This window comes from Pyrgilauda ruficollis, unplaced genomic scaffold (assembly GCF_017590135.1).
Source record: "Pyrgilauda ruficollis isolate IOZ18807 unplaced genomic scaffold, ASM1759013v1 scaffold238, whole genome shotgun sequence".
NCBI classification, from domain to species: domain Eukaryota; kingdom Metazoa; phylum Chordata; class Aves; order Passeriformes; family Passeridae; genus Pyrgilauda; species Pyrgilauda ruficollis.
The window spans coordinates 39693-53502 of record NW_024523427.1 but is presented as its reverse complement, the minus strand read 5'-3'; the positions used below and the strand labels follow the sequence as shown (position 1 = coordinate 53502).

Here is a 13810-nt window from a genome sequence, read left to right as displayed (position 1 = left end):
ACAGGATAGTTTGGGTTGGAAGGCCCTTAAAGACCAACCAGTTCCAACCCCCTGCCATAGGCAGAAACACCTTCCACTAGACTAGATTGCTAAAAGTTCAATCCCTGGATTGGGCATTCACAACTTCTCTGGACAACCTGTGCCAGTGACTCACTACCCTCACAGCAAAGATTTTACCCATCAATATGCCCACATCTACATATTTGGTCATTAATTCACAAAAGGCATTCAGGTTCATCAAATACTTCTTGCCCCTGGTACATTTGGATGAACTGTTCTTGATTACCTTCTCATTCTTCTCACACTTGAAAACAAATTCTCTGGAAACATGATATATAATATTTCTAGAGATTGCAGAAGGCTGACTAGCCCTGAACTACCCTTCTTTCTCTCCTTAAAAAGCTGGGTGCAATAAATAAATAAAGCCTTTCCCCAGTTTTCAGGAACCTCTCTGATATACTTTCATGGAGAATTGCAACTGCAGCATTGCAATTGCATCACCTCTTTCAGCATCCTAGCATCAACCCCATCCAGCCTGACAGATCTGAACACAGCCAGCTTTTAAAAATAGTTTGAGTAGTAAAATATTCTGTTTCCTGTGCTGCACTGCTTATTTAAGTTCACCTAGGCAAGCTTTCCTTTTGTACAAAACTGTGTTTGGAACAAGAACGTACCATGACTCTTGCCTGGTGGGACAAATTGCAAGACAGGCCACCTGTTGCCCATGCACTCAATCCCACACTGTCTGGGCTCTGAGTACACAGCATTTATCCTCACCCCACCCTTATAAAACTGGAGAGGGCTCTGCCCTCAAGCTCCATGAGCAGCTATCTACCAAAAAGTGCTTCTCACAACTAGCCAGTGACATTAAAGAGAAGAGACCCCAAATACTCAGAGCACTAGCCTCAAAATACTGATTAAGGAAGAAGAACAGAGAGCCAAGAAATACCCACAGTACAAAGAAAACTTTCAACCCTTCCCTTAATAGTATCTTCAAAGTAACTGAAGGAATGAAGAAAAAGAGTAACTCACCTTTCTGACACATGATGTTAAACTTACTTAACAGGACTAAAATTACCAGATTCCATATGGATTCTGCTAGGATGTGTTTACTCCAGAGGAACAGTGGAGGCCCAGTGAGACTACCCTTCACTGACATTAAAGAATCTCACTGCTGCCTTGACAGATCTGCCAGGCTGACTTCCTGAGCGCTCAGGACAAGATTGCTACCTATCCTTTCCTCTGCCTTTACCAGGGACCTGCAATCCGCTGCAGACTCATCACTACTTGCTTCTGAGTTGAGCAGCAGGAGGACCCAAAAGCTGTCTAATGGCAGCATTTCCAGAGGTCTTCAGACAAAGCCCTCTGTGCAGATGCCAATTCTCAGTACTCAGAACAAAAGAAGGGAAGCTGTATCCACCGTATGTTGTTTTTGAATACTACTCCCTACTCCATGTGTTTAGACAACACATACACTCTGCTACAGAATCCCAGGATGGCTCAGGCTGGAAGGGACCACAGTGGGGCACTTGGTCCCACCTCCCTGCTCCAGCAGGGCCATCCCACAGCACAGAGCATAGGACTGTGTCCAGAGGGGTCTGGAGTATCTCCAGTGAGGAGATTCCACAGCCTCTCTGGACAATCTGTTCAGGGCTCGGTCAGTGCCCAAGGAAGAAGTTCTGCCTCCTGTCCAGGTGGAACCTCCTGGGATCAGTCCCTGCCCGTTCCTCTGGTGCCATCGCTGGGCCCCCGGAGCAGAGCCTGGGCCCTGCTCGGAGCCCTCCCTGCACACAGGGACACCCAGGGCTGAGGGCCCCTCTCAGCTGGGGCTCCTCTGGAGGCTGGAACGCCCCAGCTCCCTCAGCCTTTCCCTGCCAGAGATGCTCCAGGCCCTAAATCATCTCTGCAGCCTCCGCTGGCCCTGCGCCAGGAGCTCCATGTCCCTGCTGTCCTGAGGAGCCCAGGATGGGACACAGCACTGCAGATGTGTCACACAGGGCAAAGCAGAGTTAATCTCATGTTCTTTGTAACAGTGAAGTGGGAAACAAGTGCAAAACACTGCCTTGCTCCTCTTCATTCAGCCTTTGTCACGCTAACAGACCTCTTTATCTGATTTCACATCTACCATGTTTACCTAATTTTCACATACTTTGTACCACTTATTATCACTCGTGTGCTTTGCTATGTTCCCTTTGCTTTTCAGTAATAATGACATACTCTTACAAAGAAAACGCACATCTCCAATGAGTGTGCAAGTAAACACTAAGTGCAAACTTAATAGGACCACTAAAATCAATGTTTTCTGACAGAAAATATTCTCAAGAGGATAGAGACCACACTACCTGCGGCCCAGCGTATCTTGTAGTATACGGTCCTGGTGGAGAAATATTAGTAGAACTTTCATGCTTATGCTAAAACATCAGAAGATATGTTCCCCTGCTAACACTACACCCAACATTTATTTGCATTAAAGAAATTATTTCATCAATGAAGAAATACTCAAAACAAAACCAAAAAACAAAACCAAAACAAAAAAAAAAAAACAACAAAAAACCAACCCAACCAAAAACCACAAAAAAAACCCCCAAACAAACAAAAAAAGCCTCACCCATAAACAAAAAAAGGGTTCTACAGTTGTAGGTTTACAACTTATGAACAGGAGGACAACAGAAAGAGAAAACTGATAACAGTGCACTCAGATCAGAATTTGCTCTTTAAAGGAATTAAGGTAAATTTCCATAATGTATGAAAAACATGGCATTTTAAAACGCTAAGGCAATGAAATATGACCTTTTCATCATGGAATTAATTATCCTTACTGTATTTTCCTGGCCTTAATCTTCCTGAACTTTCAAAACAATTATCAAATAGATGCAATACCTCTATTAGTGCAAGTGGAACTTTCTTGTTTGCTAAGATTTTTGCACAGCACTGTACAGAATAAAAACCTACGGGACACTCCAATGAAAATCTGTAAATGATTTAAAAGAAGCTGCTGCTAGCAATTATGAGCACTTTAGATAAAAAGCATCTCTGACGATACTTTGGGCACTATACTTTGCATGGAAAGGACATAAGGTTGCACATAGCAGGTAGGATTTTTGAAGACTAAAAGACAGAAAAGAAAGAAAAAATAAGTGCAAGGAAGTGCCCATTTTATTTTATAAATGAGTCAGCAGTACAGGGTGATATTTTTACAGAGCTGCATGGACCAAAGCACCAAAAGCTGCCAATGCTACTCTAGAGTGATAATATACACAACACATTGAAAATTGGATGTTGAGTGTAAAAATCCATATGAGGACTTGCATGCATTTCACAAAACCAAATCCTACTGTCTTAATTCCAACAATCAGATGTAATAAATTCAGCTTACCCTTCTTACCCAGGAGACAAAGTACAAGTTTCCTGCTCTGTATCTACAAATGCTATGAGACCTACTTCTTGAATTCCACTTTTTATTTAAGGGCTCACAGTCACAATCACATTAGTCACACTCAGTGTAGGTGTACGTGGAAACCAAGAGAACTACTCTCTTAGAAAGCACACTGTAATTTAATGAAAGACTTACAGTGTTGTAACTGTTTTAACATTTTGAACACATGAACCTCAGATGACAAAAAAGTTCCTATGAAGGGCTCCAGATCACCTTAATTCATCTCCCAGAATAAGACTTACCTAGGCTGCCAGGGAAATTAAATGTTAGTGACAAGCAGAGAAGTTGGATTTTGATAAATGCAGATTACGTCACTTCAGAAGGCAAGAACTTCCCCATCTTCAAGGATGCAGTCTATGGACAGCAATGGAATCTCTGGCATTATGTATTATTTTTTCTTTTTTTCAACATGCTTATCTAATTTTTAATGTTAAATACCAACAGCTAGATGAGCCAACCTATAACCCTTAAGACTGGAAGTTTAAAATCATATTGAATGTCAAGAGCAAAGCAACCTGTCCTCCTCTGTACATCAGCATCCTGGGCTGGGGGAATTCTGGCCTTGCAGAAAGGGTGACAAATGTGTTCAGTATTAATGCAACTTCAGCCTGTTGATGATTCACCAGCAGAGGGGTGACTATTGAAACACAAATATTCATTACTTGAAAACCTATGCTGCAGTAAATGTAGCACTGACAGACAAAAGTTCCCAAGAGGAACCTGAGAATTAAGACACACATCCCCTGTCCAAGCGGAATAGTATGAGCAGCTAAAGCCTCTGTAGGCTGTGATTGACTTGCTGTCAGATCTCAGTTTAATTTTGCATATGTGGTTGGTTTAACAGTATTACTGTGTTGGCAGAGTCCAGAGATCTCATCTTTAACATATGGGTGGGGTGCTTCACATCATCTTGGAAGCATACAGTTCCACCTTCTCCTCGATCTGCTTGCTGAGAACTCTTTGTGGACAAGTTTATCAGCTGTAAGCAACGCCTTATCAGTTCTTGAAAAACCTTGAGCCAACCAAAGCAACAGGCTTTCCCCTTGGTGGAAAATTCAGTGCTCCCAATGGCAGAAACACAATCTTAGCTGTATATGGGCCAATACAAACATCCAACAGAAAAAAAAATGCTGGGCCAAAACACCTGAGGCCACATTTATGGAACATTCCAGTACCAGGAACTGATACTTCTCCACAAATCAGCTGATTTGGACCCTGTAGCAAACAGCAGAATGACAGATTTGAGACAGGTGCCTGTAAAGCAGTGATTTTAGTGTGAACACAGACAGCTTTAGAACATGGTGGAGATGAGTTCAATTCTACTCTTAGTCAAAGAGATTAATACACAACTAGCAGTCTGCCTGACACTACAGAGGAATGAGTGGTCAGGAATAGGTCAAAACAAAGGTGAAGGGATACACCTCAGGCAGGAAATGAGGCTTTGTGGTCACAGCCTGAGCTCTCTCAGCTTAATGAAGTGGCAGCAGAACTAGGTGAAGGAACAAACCAAAATGCCTGGGAAAGGACACAGAGATTAGGAAACAGGGGAAATTAAAAAATACTAACTGAGAAATGAATCAAGGATCCAGCATGTCCTATCAAATCACTGTGTTGTTTAGGGTACACTGAAACCTTAAATTCAAGTACAGCAGAAACCCACTGGCTGCTTTAAGGATGCACAGGCCAAGGCAGTAGCCACTGAACATAAATGTAAGAATAAAGAAAAATTAAAACCATAGCTAGACACTGTTATGGCAAATGTTACTGGTTATCTGCAGAACCACAAAGCTTTTCCACTGAGCTGGCAGGTTTGAGTACTGAATCTAGGTGGAAGATTTGATGGTTATTTTGCTACACACAACAGAGCATGGCATAAACACCCTGCCCCTGGGCTCCTGGCCCTCTCCTCTCTGCACATGTCATCAGCTTTATTTCAGATGCAAAAGCACAAAGAAATGCAGAGGGGATCACTGACATTTTGTTACATACTAGGAATGTATTGCTCTGGAGTGTCTAATGAAGATAGCAGCAATGAGGACTCAAAGGAGGTCACTGGTAGAAACTAGTGTCATTCAATGTCTGTAACATCTTGACCTGGGATTTCACTTCTTCCTGCAGCAGGGCTCCACAGGGACGCAGAAGCAGAACCACATCAAAGCAATAATGTACATTACTGGAGAAAGGATCACAGGGGATATAAAGAGCTAGGCTGAGAAATTCCAGCTGCACTCACAGGAATAAAGAAGAATCTACTGCACACACTACATGGCTATCAGAGCTCCAAGGCTGCACAAACAGATCTTTTATCACAAAAGCAAGCAGGTTGTTTCTTTGCAGTCTGCATGATGGTAAGTAGAGCAGCAAGGATACAGTTATACATGCTGAGGGTTAACTAAGGGTGTAATTCTGTCTGTCACATTCAATTTAGGAATGTGAATACATTTCATATGAGTTTGGGTGTCTTACTAACGGCCTGGGGAGCAATAGCCTTAGCCTCTTCAAAAATTTTTTGTCCAACAAAGGAGTTGAGTCCTTTACAGCAATGACATTTAATTCAATAGCCAAAGGCAATCTAGAAGTAGTCCTGGACTGTGATGTTCTCCTTGACTTAAGGCTAGAAGCAATGAATAAGCTGATGTCAGTATATGCAACAGTTTTGCTAAGGGCTCCTTCTGTAACAAAATTTCACCCTCAAAATTGTCCTTAAAATTAGGTTTAAACAGAATCATGCCATGCATGTCAGACCAACAGATAACAAAAATAAAAGAGCTCTGTGAGAGTGTACTACATCAGAAAGTGCTTTAGGTCAGGGAGGTAAGTCCTTTTATCTTTCTCCCCCTCACACTCTCCCTCACAACAGAGCACCTCTGAAACTCCTCCATTATATACCTACGGCTCAAGCCTGGGACTGGATCAGAAACCGATTCATTTCTGTCCTTACAGAGAAAGATTTTTAAAACTAATGCCCAACAAGACCACATGTTAGTCAATAAGCAGAGACAGGTGGTAAAAGCAGATGGTTTTGAAAAGATTTGTGGCAGTCCCTGGCTCCACTATCCCAGAAGCTCCACAGGGTACTGGGAAAAGAAGTGGTTCCTTTCCTTTTCTTTCCTTACTCCAGAAAACCAGCAGCTGATCTTGTGGTTGCCACAAAGGCAGGAAAGGACAGGCAAAACCCACTCATGTTTTCATCCCACCTCCAAACTGCTTTTGCCTCTCTGCAGAAGCCCAGCTGAACACAAGCCACTGCTCTAGGCTGAGCAGCCGGGTGCCCACTTGACAAGAGACACCAACCCACCCCCGTGTTTGCTGGTCCCAGCCAGGATCAGAGTGGGCAGAGCTCCTAGGTTTGGCAGTCACTCAGCACAGACCATGATCACTTTGCTTCTGACCACACCAGAGGATGGTACCTAAGAGAGCATCACAGCACACTGCAGTGCTGAACCCCGGCACACACACACACCCGCCTGCAGGCCAGAGCCCTGCTCAAAGCACCAGCACCTGCTTCTGAGGCCCTAGTGATGAAGGAGGCATCTCAGATGCTGCAACCCCACAAAGCCAGACTTTGACAAATGGTGAATGAGTTAAATGACTTCACATCACAGAACGACACAGCAATGGGAGCAAAGCTCACAGAAGTACAGCTATTCACATTATACCTCAGAACAGAAAAAGTGGGCAAAAACCCATTAATTCATGTATAAATAACAGCAGCGACAGAAAAATGTATTTCCAATGAGTGTCATGTGTTTGGCCAAAGCAATGTTGATTGCTACAGGGGCAACCTTCTCCAAGTTACTGCTACTTATGCTCAGGAACAAGGACACACTAAAGACGAAGAGACAGCACAAGTGTCATGCTGCCATTTTGGGCACGCTGCCTCAGCTGGAGCACAGCACCAGCTCCAGTCAGCTGTAACTCCCCTGAGCTATCACTGCTAAACACCTCATCACACCTAAAATGATGACTCAGGCCATTTCTTATTCTGCCAATGAAATCATTACATGGTGCCACCTCTGGCTACTATCAAAACCGCCTGTAACCATCTCAGCCATTGTAGCCACACTACACCCATTCCAAAGAACCTTTCAGAACACTGCTCTGCTCTGTTAATACCCACATATTTTGTGAGTAAATTAAGAACCTCTCTTTCAGCATTTACTGAAGTGTAGGGTAGGAACTACACTCCTGAAAGGCCTGGTACTTTTCCTACACAGCATCTCCATTTTTCAGATTTTCCTCAGAAAGAGGAGTGATTGGCTCAATATCAATGTAAGACTTATTCTTGCTTTACATTTCTTAAAACAATACAACTGCATAGCTTTGCAAGAACCTTTTTCTTGTTTATCTATCCCACTGTTTACAAAATTGCAGTCAATTAACATTTCCATAATTTCACCCACATTATCAAGGTAGTTTCTAAAGGAATAGTCTAGAGAAGATTGTAACACAATAGTGTAATTATACTCAGCAGCCCCCAAACAAGAAAAGGCCTTGTTGAACCATCTACAGCAAAATAAATCCCCCTTCTTTACATTAAATCAGGGAACCTTTATTTCCTTCAAACAATCAGGTTTATGGCTTCTTTCGGGAAGGTAAAAACGAAAACAAACAAACAAACAAACCAAAAAAAGAAGCTGTCAGTCCAGCCAGTCCCAATTTTATCTAGCACTGCGGAACAGTACTGAAAACTAAGGCTGCTACAAAGGTAAACACAAGCCATTCAAAACTGGAATCAAAACCTGGTATTTGTTTACAGAGAACACTCCATGGTAAAATTACTTCTTACCTTTGGACACAATAAAACATGGATCTGGGCTTGGACAAAGGCACGGCCAAAAGATGGCTTTAGAAACTATATTATAAGCATCCAGGTTTGTGACCAGTCCTGCCATTCTTGAATGCATTAATCAGTCATCAAGTTTTATATTTTTTGGATACTGGTATAGAGGATTAAAAATTAATTGAAGTATGAGGAAAACCTATTATAATCATATTTTATGGGCACAGCTGCACCACAATTACATTGTGGAAGGAGAAAAATTAATTGGGAAGGAGAAAACTTTGGAGTCAAACACAACAGCATATTTTTGATGCACAAGATACCTTCTTCTGTGAGCATGAGTGAAAGAACAGAGCCCCATGCAATTTCCAGCCACGTAAAACTCCCTAAGCAGGGATACACACGAAGAGAAACAGATTCAAACAACTCCTGCAAAACACAGCTAATAAAAGCTTAGAACAGAACACAATTATAACTATATTACAGGTATTTTTGCCAAACCTGCAATATGCCTCATGCTTTAACAACAAATATAGTCAAAGATTTGAGGGAGAAAGGGTTTCCAGTTTTTAGTAATTATCAATAGAACATTAATTACATACCTACTATTATTATTTCACTATGTGAAGACCTAGTTTGCTGTAATTTTAATGCTGCATGTCACTCAAAGACAGCTAAAGAAAGCCTTAAAGCACTATGGAAATAAGATTTAAAAAAAACCACAAAAACGTCTGCCCCAGATGGTCTTGAAAATGGGAAACACAGTCTTACCATTCAAAAACTGAATGGAAAAGAACTGTAATAAAAGAAAAAGCATCTGCTGTAGTCTTATCTTGAAGGATATAAAGTTTCCTCTTTGACTCAGTTCATCAGACCCTTGAAGGGTACGTCCACACAAGTGACAGGAGACAGGCAGGCACGTCGCCTCCCTCTCCAAACTGCCCAGATGGGAGCCACATTAAATCGGGAGGCGGCGCGGAAGCATTAGCGCAGCGCCAAGCGAGCCCGTGAGGCTGAGCGGCCCCTGCAGCCAGGAGGAGCAGCGCGCTCTTCCCCCGGCGCACGATCCCCGCCGATCCCTCCCGCGTTTCGGTCAGGCGTTGAGTCACACGCAGGAATTCATCCAACTCAAAACCAGGCCAAGAGCAACACGAGCAGATTTGCATTCGGCCAGGAGTAATAGTCCCATCCCAAGCGGGAGGTCGGGAATGCGTAGCCAGAGGTGAGGCAGTCAGGCAGGCCCCCCCGGTCAGACAGGAGCCCACGTTTAGGGAGCAAGGTTTGGGGAGTGCCAGCGCAGCTCCACACAAGCGCAGGTGAAGAGCTCCCAAACGAGGAATGCCTTTGTGAAATAGCTGCCTGAGCCACGGAAGTCAACGTCCTTCGAATTATCCTTATTTCCAGACACATCTGGCGATGCCTGACTCTTTCCATGACCCACTTCTAATAATTTAGATAATTTTAATCTCGCTGGATAATATTCAAACTTCCATTTCTTAAGCCTGCTTCGTGGACTCAGGACCCTTAGGGAAACAATGCTGTAATTTTTCATAGTGATAATGTGAAATAATGCATTCTTATAGGACAATGCTAATATTATCCCCTGCAGCTGTTATTCCCAATATTTTCTTCCAAACACAGCAAAACCAAAAACAATAGTAAGATAAGCAACAGTCCCCAGAGGAGTCAGGTGCTCATCAATAGTTTTCTCCACCCCACTGAGTTGCTCATGTGATCTGTCCCTGCTATAGGTCAAAATAACTTGCTATTGGGGAAAAACCTGGCAAAATTTTCAGAACTAGGATCTTTCTATGGGAAATGGACAGGGCGGGGGGAGGGAAGATTTTTTTCCAATGACAGTCTAATTCTGCAGGCTGCTGTTCTGGAGCAAGGATCTACACTCCACCACAGACTCAAAATCACCAGTATTCAGAACATTTCTGAAGACAATGACCACTTGTTTGTGTTCTCCACTGCACCATGCAGCCAAATGACAGCTTCTGTGCCTTTGGTCAAACTGCCAACAGTCCCTGACACAATCCTTCTGGCCTGTCATCATCCATGTTCCTCTCCCTGCAAGAACTCCCACACTGTCTCAAGTCACCCACCTCCCCAAGATTCAGGTTTGTCAGATCTGAACTGACTTTGGGGAAGGTACAAGAAGCTTATCAGTCAAAGCTGCTTCCTGTAACAGAGCCACAAACTTTGTGCCTCTGTTAACAGGCCATTTTCTATTACTTTCCTAGTAGTTGATCTCTAGATATTTTTTTCCCAGCTGACACGCTTTGGGTCCTATTTACTCAGCCTTTTCTCACATGGTCTCCAAGATGTTTTAAAACTACATTTCCCCACCACTAATTTGAACACGCCTTGACAAGGATTAAACTTGAATCCTGAGTTGGAAAAACAGAAGAATTTGCAGCTTTGTTACAATATCAGATCCATCCTCAAACATACTCTAAATATAGTAGAAAGCTGGCCTCAATCTGCTATTCCTTTATGTTTAATTCACATACCTTTGAGTGAATGCATCCCCATCTCCCTCAATTTTCTCATCCCCAGTTCTCATCACCCATGTACTGAAATTTATGGTGACTTTAACTTAGACAAACACCCCAAAACACAAATGTTTTAAAACACTATAGTTATGCAGAAACAAGTTGTCAGAACAACACAATAGATCTAGAGGTTAAAGCACTACATTGCAGCAGGGATTTTACAACTCCACTAAAGCAACTATCAATTTTTAAACTATGTAGTTCCTTCAAACAGAAAATGAGTCCCTAACTCAGTAATGAACAGAACTTGGACTTTTCTGTCAAGAACATTACCGCTAAGAAACTATGACTCTTTTGATACAGCAGTGCAAATCAAAATAAACTCCAGTAGCAAATCTCTGTGCCACCAGCTTCTTAATAAGTGGGGATGAAGGTTCCAAGAATGCCAGCATGCACAGGAAGTTACACTCTAAACTAACAAGCCAAAACAATGTGAGCTTTTGGTATTGAAGTTTCTGAAAGGCCTTGCACTTTGTTGTGTTTCCAGGATCATCTAATAGTTCAACCATACACTTGTTTTAATAGAAATTCCAGTGAACCAGGAGTAGATATGGATTTTGGAACACATTTTTCTAGCCTAAAAATGACCTTCAGAGATAGCAAATTCTCAGTCTAAATGAAGATCCAAAACTAGCCTTTTCACAGAATTTATAGTGCAATATTTCTGGGTGAACTCCCATTTAGTTTTACTGCTTCCCCCCCACAAGATAATGGTCTGTCATTAGTTATTTGTTTCTCTAGCTATGCCCTTAAAAGGCTCCAAGGCAAACACGAAAAAACAAATTGTTCTGAGTAACATTACTGTAAAGGACTGTATAAGACAAGACAAGGTCACATGTCTCTGGTTTCCAGAGAGCCGAGGATATCCTCACAGAATCCTGTACCAAAATTTGTGCTTGTGGTGCCCTGCGGTGGGGGATAGCAGGGATATCCAGTCATTTCCCAATCAAGAGACAGAAAACATCAAGGCTCTGAGTAAGGCTCCTTCCTCACATGATTAAAATTCTATCGCTATCTAACACCACACTTCTATTAAAAAAACAAAACAAAAAAAAAAGTATGGGCCTAATAGCAAGAAAACAAAAAGGCAATCCTCCCATAGAATCAGATTAGATCTTCCTTTATTTTGAACTGTATCGCACTGACGATTTACGCCCACCCGCAGCGGCCAGGCAGGGCGGGAGCCGCTCGCCACATCTCTCCTCATTCACAGGGTCGCACCCCGCCGTCAACTCACCCAAGGAAGAGCCGAAGCACCAGCGGGGCCGGGGCCGCTGCTGCCGCCGGAGCACCGCCCGGTGCCAGGGGCTCGACCCGGCCGCTCCTGGCTCCCCCGGCCGCGGTACTCGCCCGGCACGACCCCGCCGGAGCCTACCGGCCCCGCGGCAGCCGCAGCAGCCGGCCCGGCCCCGCCGCCTCCCGGGCATCCTCCCTCTCCAGCGTCGCCTCCTCCTCTCCCTCGCCCCCACACCATCTTCTACGTTCTCGGGTGTTTTGGGTTTTTTTCCTTTTCTTCCCTCCGCCGTGCCCCAGCGGGTTGTTACCTTCAATTGCCGCTTTTCCGACCAATTCCTGTTTCCAAATCGCTGCCCCCCACCTTCCCCAGCACGCAAGCAACTCCCGGCAAAGAAGAGGCGGAGGAAAAGAGAAAAAGCAAGCAACCAAAAAAAAAAAAAAAAAAAAAAAACAAACCCCAAAAAAAAAAAACCAAAAATAAAAAAAAAAACCAAAAAAAAAAAAAAAACCACGGAAAAAAAAAAACCAAACAAAACCTACCCAAATAAAATTAACAAACCTCTCGTGGCGCTCCGGGTGTGACAGTGTGTATCCGGCCGGGGGAGGGAGGCGGGCAGCAGCAGCGCCTGCCTCGCTGCTCCGAGCCGGACCGGGGGAGGATGCGCACCCGCCCGGGGTGCAGACTGGGGCCGGCTGGCTCAGCGCCGCGGGCTCTGCAGCAGAAGCCGCCAGGCACCGCCAGGGCGGGAGAGCGGCCCCCCCGCGGCAGCGCTCGGCCCCGCGTGTGCCCGTGAACCCCCTACTCAGGCCGCCCCTTCCTCCGCGGTCGCGGCCGGCGTCGCCCCTCAGCTGTGGGGCACAGGCGCGTTCGGCGGCACGGCCGCTCCCCGCCCTGCCGTGCCGCAGGGGGTGCGGGCACGCCGCGCCAGCCCTGCAGGAACCAGCAAGGCAGACGAGAAAAGGCTCCCTCTCTCCCTTCCCTTCTCCCTCCCGGAGGGCTCCCCTCCTTACCGTGCTGCCGGGCTTCTCCACCGCCTCCGGGCTCGCTGGGGCGGGAGCGAGTGGCGGTGGCGGCGGCGGCTTCTCCTCAGCGCCTCCCCGAGCCCCTTCCCCACCCTCGTCCTCCTCCGCTCCGCCTGCGCCGGCGTGAGCCGGCGGCCGGGAGTGCGGGAAGCGCGGTCGGGCTGCGCTGGAGACCCGCAGGCATTCAGGGGAGGGCGGGGGAGCCCCAAAAGCTCCTAAATCCATAGTGAAGGGGCAGGGCGAGTGGTCCCTCGGGTGTCCTCCAAGGTTATTACACCTCCCTACTCTCTTCAGCTTACAGCAGAATTTACGGCTGCGATAAAAATAGTCAGGAAGAATGTTGTGCACAGAAACAGAGTTATAAAATAGGCATATTAAGTGAATTACGCAAATTGTCTTATAAGCGTTAGGGGAAAACCGAGATTTGCAGCGTACCTACTCAGCCTGGAATACCTGCTTTTAACACCAATATTCATTTTCTCTCTTCGGCAATAGAAAATACACCCTCAGATCTTTTCAACTCAGCATCAGAATCAGCAAGATGTGTGTGACGTTTTTATAGCCTCTTATTACCCTTGCAGCATGTATGAGCATTAATTAATTTTACAAGGTTGTGTTCATTTCATTTATTTCCTTCCATTTATTAGTACTGGGAAAAAGCTAGCCCGGGAGAGATTGGGTAAACTGCTCACTGATGAGTGAATCAGTATGAGAGCTATCAGCAGAACACCCCACACAAAAGGATTAAGTACTGCACCCACAGCTGCAGCTCGC

General features: G+C 44.8%; 1 protein-coding gene across 2 annotated transcripts in view; it reads right to left on the bottom strand.

Annotated features, from left to right (window-relative positions):
* The window catches only part of LOC121354766 (fatty acyl-CoA reductase 1-like), a 112966-nt gene extending 99886 nt beyond the window's left edge, over window positions 1–13080 (bottom strand). Inside the window, exon 1 of one of the 2 annotated variants that reach the window (XM_041469619.1) lies at window positions 13025–13080. The gene's annotated coding sequence lies outside the window, so the exon portion shown is untranslated. Of the gene's footprint in view, window positions 1–12572; window positions 12597–13024 lie in introns of those variants that run through there. The other variant, XM_041469617.1, reaches the window with a different exon arrangement.
* Between the last annotated feature and the right edge of the window lie 730 nt (window positions 13081–13810).